This window comes from Candoia aspera, chromosome 2, assembly GCF_035149785.1.
Source record: "Candoia aspera isolate rCanAsp1 chromosome 2, rCanAsp1.hap2, whole genome shotgun sequence".
Classification (NCBI taxonomy): Eukaryota; Metazoa; Chordata; class Lepidosauria; order Squamata; family Boidae; genus Candoia; species Candoia aspera.
This window is the reverse complement of record NC_086154.1, coordinates 6,001,462-6,010,545: the sequence shown is the minus strand read 5'-3', so window position 1 is coordinate 6,010,545 and position 9,084 is coordinate 6,001,462.

Sequence of the window (9,084 nt, the reverse complement as noted above, 5' to 3'; positions counted from 1 at the left end):
TAGAAATATGTGGACTGTGGAGTAACGTTCAGTTGGAAGAGTAGTCTTATCAGACCTAAAGGGATCCGTACGGGAGAACCATAAAAACATCTCAAGTATGGAAATGGATTCAAAAGGGGAACTGCCCTTATTTCCCCCAAGAGCTCTTGTTTTGGGAGGAATGCCTGGGTTCCAGAAAAAAATTCAGGACAAGCACTGGAACAGAATTGGTAAAGAAAATGTGTTGAATGGAATATCTGAAGGAGGAGAAAAGATGGAAAGAGCCCAAAGAGGAATGCTGTTAAATAGCATGGAGTTGCAATGATGGTGTCAGGAATGTTCAGGCTGAAAATGAGCTAAGTTTCACAAGGAATAATATTCAGAAAAAGGACTAATAAAAGAAAACAACCCATCAGAATACCCAGTGCTCTGTGGATTTGGCCAAAAGAAGGAAAAACAGGACTACATTTTTATTTTTCCTCAGTCTTCTTCACCAAGGAAGTATGAGTCCCTCCCTACATTCTGAGACCCAACCTCAAGTATTTCCCCAACTTAAGACTTCCAGTGAGGATTTAGTCATCTTCGGAGGAGTGGAAATGGCACCACAGCATAGATTGGAGCCCAGAAGCTAGCTCTGGACACCAAACTTCCTCTGGATAAAGGAGGGAGCGTGAAATAACCCATTTGATCTCTGGACAACTGCTCCCTGTAAGTTACCTGCAAAAACGGAAGCATTTGCAGTTGGCTTGCAAGTTGAGTGGCTGGGAGGTGTGGGATTCTATCTACGTTCATGGCTGTGGTGCAGCCAATATGGACAGAGGAACCCGCCAATCCTCATTTCTTAATCATATTTGGATATAATAATTCTTCAGCCTAACAGATATATTCTTTTACAACAGATAAGTATTTCTCTTGGTGATTTTCATTTTTGGGGGGGATTTTGGTGGGGAATTGAATTACAAGGAGTTTAAACAATTGGTATTGGGAATTTATGCCCCAAATGAGGATAAAGGAACTTTTTATAAACAACTTAGGGAGTGACTAACAAGTGTTCCTTATGAAAACTGGTGTTTAATGGGAGATTGGAATGGAGTGATTTCTCCACAATTAGATAGAACTTCAGAGAAAGAATATTTAAATTAATCAAGGTAAATCACTAAAAGCTTTTTTTGATTTGATGGATAACTTAGGTCTAGTAGATACATGGAGAGAGAAAAATATTTATTTTCCAGAAAGACATAGATCTTTTCAAAAATAGATACGATTTGGACCTCAAAAAATTTGGCTACCAAGATCTCTAAAGTTGAGATTCTACCAAAGACTTTTTCTGATCATAATTCTGTGAGTTTGGTTTTTAAAAGGTAACCTATCTCTTCAAATGGAGATTAAATGAAATGTTATTACAGAAGGAGCTGATAGTGGAGGGTTACAAAAAGAAATTAACAGATTTTTTTTAAAACAAAGGCATGGATTTAAGAATGGGTTATGATACAAGTAAAGCTTTCATCAGAGATTATTTCATACAACATAATACTGAACTTAAAAAGAAGACTCGAGAAAATCAGGCTATTTTTGATGAGATGAAAATATGAAGAACTAGAGAAATCAGAAAACATTTCACATCAAATCAAACTTTCACAGCAACAATTATCTATTTTAAGAGTAATAGAAATGGAAATAAAGATGAACTATACAAGAGAAAGAAAAACTGATTTTGAAACTTCAAGAGGGAGATAACTGTATTAATGGGTGATGGGGCTATACAAAAAACGTTTTATCAGTATTATTTTAACTTGTACATGATATTTCTTTGGACAAAATAAAATACTCAGAAAGCAAAACAAAACTTACCAAGGCTCACAGAGAAGCAAAGACAGATTATGAATGGACCCATTACAATGAGGGAAGTTTCTGAAGCTATAAAAAAGATTAAACCAGGAAAAATACCAAGACCAGATGGATTACCAGGTTCTTATTACAAATGTTTTGAGGATGAACTTCTACAACTCCTCCAAAATACAATTAATTCTATATTACAGGGAAGAAAGATGCCAGAGACTTGAAAAGAGCCTAATATAGCATTAATACCTAAAGAGGAACAAGTCCTCTTAACAAGACATTATAGACTAGTATCATTATAGAATAATGACTACAAGTTGTTCGCAATGATTTTAGCAGACAGAATGAAAATAATTCGGCAAGAATTTAGTCCTGAAGATCAGTGTGGATTTTTACCCAAAAGACAGTTAAAAGACAATGTCAGAACAGTGTTGAACATAATAGAATGCTTGGAACAGCATAATGAAAAACAAGCTGCATTAATTTTATTAGATGCAGAGAAAGCTTTTGACAATTTAAATTTGCCTTTTATATTTGAAGTTCTGGAAGATAAGAATTTTGGAGAGAATTTTATAAAATGGGTAAAATTGATTTACACCTCACAAAGCACAAATTATTGTTAATGGAGGTCTAACAAAACCCTGTGTGATAGAAAAAGGAACAAGACAAGGTTGCCCATTATCCCCTCTTCTGCTTATTCTGGTTCTTAAAGTTTTGAATAGAGATAGAAGGCAAGATGAGAGGATAACAGGTGTAAAAATTAAAGAAGAATCTTACAAGTTGAGAGTTTTTGCAGATGATTTGGTGCTGGTTTTGGAAGATCCTTTAAAGGGGATTGAATTATTAATGAGAAAACTAAAAGAATTTGTTGCATTAGCTAGCTTTAAGATTAATAAAGAGAAGACAAAGATTTTAGCAAAAAATACGAAGGTGCAAAATCAAAGAACTGATGAACAAAATGGGTTTCAAGATTGAGAAAAAGGTAAAACATTTGGGTGTTAATTTGACAAATACGAATTATATATAGATGGAAAACAAGAACAGAAAGTGACAAAGGGCATCCTTGTCTTGTTCCTTTTTGTATATGACATGATTCAATTAACTCATTCACAATCATGCTTGCCTTTTGAGGTGTATAAATTGACTTAATTCCTTGGATAAGATGTTCTCCAAAGTCCATAATTTCCAGGACTTTAAACATAAAACTACAGTTCAGATTATTGAAGGCTTTTTCTGTATCTAAGAAGATAAGAGCCACCTGACATTCATTGTGATATTTTTGTTTTTGTTTATTCGTTCATTTACTTCCAACTCTTCATGACTTCATGGACGAGCTATTCTATAATGTCCAAAACAACTCTTAACATTGTCTTTTAACTGTCTTTTAGCTAAAAATCCACATTGATGATGATGAGTAAGTTGTAGAATTTTCTTCATTCTTTCAGCCAGTACTGAAGCAAATATTTTATACTCATCATTCAGCAATGAAATTGGTCTATAATTCTTAATTAAGGAAGGATCTTGACCTTCCTTTGGTAAGAGTGCAATATTAGCTTCTCTCCATGAATCTGGCATTGCAGAACCTAACAAAATAGAATTTTCACTTTTATAGTTATTTCTATTTTCTCGCTGTTCTATATTTTCTATTTTGTTTAGTCGCTTCCAACTCTTCGTGACTTCATGGACCAGCCCACGCCAGAGCTTCCTGTCGGTCGTCGACACCCCCAGCTCCCCCAGGGACAAGTCCGTCACCTCTAGAATATCATCCATCCATCTTGCCTTTGGTCGGCCCCTCTTCCTTTTGCCTTCCACTCTCCCTAGCATCAGCATCTTCTCCAGGGTGTCCTGTCTTCTCATTATGTGGCCAAAGTATTTCAGTTTTGCCTTTAATATCATTCCCTCAAGTGAGCAGTCTGGCTTTATTTCCTGGAGGATGGACTGGTTTGATCTTCTTGCAGTCCAAGGCACTCTCAGAATTTTCCTCCAACACCACAGTACAAAAGCATCGATCTTCCTTCTCTCAGCCTTCCTTATGGTCCAGCTCTCGCAGCCATATGTTACTACGGGGAACACCATTGCTTTAACTATGCGGGCCTTTGTTGTCAGTGTGATGTCTCTGCTCTTAACTATTTTATCGAGATTTGTCATTGCTCTTCTCCCAAGGATTAAGCGTCTTCTGATTTCCTGACTGCAGTCAGCATCTGCAGTAATCTTTGCACCTAGGAATACAAAGTCTTTCACTGCTTCTACATTTTCTCCCTCTATTTGCCAGTTATCAATCAAGCTGGTTGCCATAATCTTGCTTTTTTTGAGGTTTAGCTGCAAGCCAGCTTTCGCACTTCCTTCTTTCACCTTCATCATAAGGCTCCTCAGTTCCTCTTCACTTTCAGTCATCAAAGTGGTATCATCTGCATATCTGAGATTGTTAATGTTTCTTCCAGAGATTTTAACTCCAGCCTTGGATTCCTCAAGGCCAGCTTGTCGCATGATGTGTTCTGCATACAAGTTGAATAGGTAGGGTGAGAGTATACAGCCCTGCCGTACTCCTTTCCCAATCTTAAACCAGTCCGTTGTTCCATGGTCTGTTCTTACTGTTGCTACTTGGTCGTTATACAGATTCTTCAGGAGGCATACAAGATGACTTGGTGTCCCCATACCACTAAGAACTTGCCACAATTTGTTATGGTCCACACAGTCAAAGGCTTTAGAATAGTCAATAAAACGGAAATAGATGTTTTTCTGAAACTCCCTGGCTTTTTCCATTATCCAGCGGATATTGGCAATTTGGTCTCTAGTTCCTCTGCCTTTTCTAAAGCCAGCTTGTACATCTGGCTATTCTCGCTCCATGAACTGCTGAAGTCTACCTTGACGGATCTTGAGCATTACCTTACTGGCATGTGAAATGAGTGCCACTGTTTGATAGTTTGAACATTCTTTAGTGTTTCCCTTTTTTGGTATGGGGATATAAGTTGATTTTTTCCAATCTGATGGCCATTCTTGTGTTTTCCAAATTTGCTGGCATATAGCATGCATTACCTTGACAGCATCATCTTGTAAGATTTTGAACAGTTCAGCTGGGATGCCATCTCCTGCTGCCTTCTTATTAGCAATGCTTCTTAAGGCCCACTCAACCTCACTCTTCAGGATGTCTGACTCTAGCTCACTGACCACACCGTCAAAGCTATCCCCGATATTGTTATCCTTCCTATACAGGTCTTCTGTATATTCTTGCCACCTTTTCTTGATCTCTTCTTCTATTGTTAGGTCCTTGCCATCTTTGTTTTTGATCATACCCATTTTGGCCTGGAATTTACCTCCGATGTTTCTAATTTTCTGGAAGAGGTCTCTTGTCCTTCCTATTCTATTGTCTTCTTCCACTTCCGCGCATTGCTTGTTTAAAAATAATTCCTTATCTCTTCTGGCTAACCTCTGGAATTTTGCATTTAATTGGGCATATCTCCCCCTATCACTGTTGCCTTTTGCTTTCCTTCTTTCTTGGGCTACTTCTAGTGTCTCAGCAGACAGCCATTTTGCCTTCTTGCTTTTCTCTTTCTTTGGGATGTATTTTGTTGTCGCCTCCTGAACAATGCTGCCAACTTCTGTCCAGAGTTCTTCCGGGACCTTATCTACTAAGTCCAGTCCCTTAAATCTATTCTTCACCTCCACTGCATATTCCTTAGGAATATTAGTGAGCTCATATCTAGCTGATCTGTGGGTCTTCCCTAATCTCTTTAGTCTGATCCTAAATTGTGCAAGAAGAAGTTCGTGATCTGAACTACAGTCAGCTCCAGGTCTTGTTTTTACTGACTGTAGAGATGTCCGCCACCTTTGGCTGCAAAGGATGTAGTCAATCTGATTTCGGTGTTGTCCATCTGGTGAAGTCCATGTATAAAGCCGTCTCTTAGGTTGTTGGAAGAGAGTGTTTGTTATGCAGAGTGAATTGTCTTGGCAAAATTCTATCAACCTATGTCCTGCTTCGTTTTGTTCTCCCAGGCAATACTTACCTGTAATTCCAGGTGTCATTTGACTGCCCACCTTAGCAATCCAGTCTCCCGTGATGAAAATAACATCTCTTTTAGGCGTGTTGTCCAGTAGGTGCTGCAGATCCTCATAGAACTGCTCTACTTCAGCTTCTTCAGCATTTGTGGTTGGGGTGTATATTTGGATCACTGTGATGTTAGATGGCTTGCCCTGAATTCGAATTGAGATCATTCTGTCATTTTTTGGATTGTATCCAAGCACTGCTTTACCCACTTGACTATTAATTATGAAGGCTACTCCATTTCTTCTGTGGTCCTCTTGTCCACAGTAGTAGATCTGGTGGTCATTTGATGTGAAGTGGCCCATTCCAGTCCATTTCAGTTCACTGACGCCCAAAATGTCTATCTTTAATCTGGACATCTCACCAATAACCACATCCAATTTGCCCTGGCTCATAGATCTTAACGTTCCAGGTTCCAATGGTGTGTTGATCCTTAGAACATCGGATTCGCCGTTCACCACCAGCACCGTCGGCTGCTTGCCATCCTTTCGGCTTTGAGCTAGCTGCGTCATCACGTCTGGGGCTAGTTGAACTCATCCTCTGTTCCTCCCCAGTAGCATTTTGACCATCTTCCGACCTGGGGGTCTCATCTTCCGATGGTATACCAACATATCTCTGGTTGTACTGATCCATTTAGTTTTCACGGCAAGAATACTGGGGCGGGTTGCCATTACCTTCCCCAGGGATCGCATTTAGTCTGACCTCTCTGTCATGACCTTCCCGTCTTGGGTGGCCCTTCACGGTTTAGCTCATGGCATCATTGAGGTGCTCAAGCTCCAGCACCACGACAAGGTAACAATCCTTTGCTGAAGATTTTGTATTTTAGCTACTGTGTATTTTGAAAATTAATAAAGTTTTTTTTTAAAAAAGACAAATATAAATTGGATGTTATTTCAAAATAATTACATTAAGACATGGAATGAAGTTTAAAAAACATGTTAAGATGGAAAAAAATTACAGTTGTCATTTCTGGGCACAATTTCTGTGATTAAGGTTAATGTTTTGCCTAGAATGTTATTTTTGTTTCAGAAAATACCTGTTTTGACAACTGATGTACCAATTAAACAAGGGCAGAAAGACATATCTAAATTTGTGTGGCAGGGGGAAAAAAACAATTAAATATAAGATGTTACAAGATGCTGAAGGAAGAGGAGGTTTGGATTTACTTGGTTTGAAATTATACTTTGCCGTTATTTAATTTGGATGAAAGAGTGGGTGATGCTGAGAAATAGAAGATTATTGGAGATAGAAAGACACAATTTGAGATTTGGATGGCATGGTTATTTATGGTATGATAAAGCTAAAGTTAATGTAGATTATAAAAATAATTTGTCAGACGTGCCATATTGAGAATATGAAATAGATACAAATCCAGGTTGTGTCCGAAAAAACCGTTCATCACAAGAAGCTTACTATAAAAGAGAAATGATACCTAAACATACATGGTTAACTTACAGTGACATATTAGAATTTTCCCAGGGAAAATTCAAAATAAAATCAAGAGAAAACTTGACATTAGAAGGATACATGCGTCAATAAAGTAGATAAAAGGACTTTTGGTTTTGAATATTGTGAAACTGAGTTTGGAACAGAATTATGTACAAATGATGAACAAGATATTGCTAAAATGTAAAACTTTTATTGAAATTTGAAACAGAAGAACAAGTGAAAGAAGGTATGATAAAATGGGCTAACAATTTTGGTTATAACACTACAAAGGGAACAATGGCCAAATATGTGGATGAAAGGACTGAAATTTACATTGTTGTAATCTAAAAGAGTATAAAGGTATTTTGCATTTATGCTGGAATTGGGAACAAGAGGGGACTTTTTATCATGCTTGGTGGACATGTAAAAAAGCTAAAAAAGATTGGATTCAAATACATAGATTAATTCAGAAGATTTTAAAGATTAATATACAACTGAAGCCAGAGATACTTCTTTTGGGACTGATGGACAAAAGTTGGAAAAAAACTCATGGAACTTTGTTCTTATATATGACAGCAGCAAGACTTTTATATGCACAACGGTGGAAAGATTCAACATTACCCACAATGGAAGAGTGGATGGTAAGGTTAAGGATGGAGCTTGCTGAGATGGCTAAGTTAACAGCCTTGATTAGAGAAAAGACATTGATGAAGTTTAATGCTGATTGGAAATCCCTTTTGGACTTTTGGTGAGAAACAGAAAAAAAAATGATATATGGGTTTGATGATTAACAAAAATAGGAGGTGATAGGAAAAATGAAAGTTACGTTGTAACCTAGAATAAGTGTTTAATCTAAATTTATAACTGTTGTAAAAGGAAATCAAAAGTCATTTCTCTATATTTCTTTTTTCTCTTTTTTTCCTGCACTTTTGGCTTCATTCCTTCCTATCTTAATTATTAGTGTGTTAGTTTTTATCTTTCTTGCTTAAAAATTTAATAACATTATTAAAAAAAAAGTATTTAGAATAGAATAGAATAGAATAGCTTAGCTTAGCTTAGCTTAGCTTTATTGGCCAAGTATGATTAGACATACAAGGAATTTGACTTCGGTGCAAGAGCTCTCTATATTTACATAACATCAAAAATAAAAAATAGTAAAGTAATAATGCTATTTACTGAAACTATACAATCAAGAAAGAAAAAAAATTGAAGGAAAATAATACTACGGCTATTAACTAACAGACGCTCATATTTAAAGGGAGAATTAAGGAACAATATACTGCATCTGTTGTCTAACATACGTTCACATTTAACAGAGCATTACCGGTCACATCTTAGCAGTCATGTCTTACCATACATTGTCAATCATTATATCAGGCTACATTAATTCGGAGTTCAACAGAGCAATGGCACGAGGAAAAAAAAACTTTCGATGTCTAGATATTTTGACATACAGTGCTCTGTAATGCCGTCGTGATGGTAGAAGTTGATGTCCAGGATGCGAAGGGTCTGCAGATTATCTTCTCCACCCTCCTTTTGACTGTTGCAGTATACAGGTCTTCTATAGAAGGCAGGTGGATTGCAATAATTCTTTCTGCAGACTTAACTATCCGCTGAAGTCTATATTTGTCCTGCTTGGTTGCGGTACCAAACCAGACAGTTATAGAAGAACAGATAACAATTTCCCAATTTAAGAGATTCAACCTGGGATTGTTGTATTGGAGGCCAATGAGGTTTATCAGAGAGCTCAAGTTAAGTCCTATGAAAACAGATTGAAGCTGGTGGAAATGTTTAGC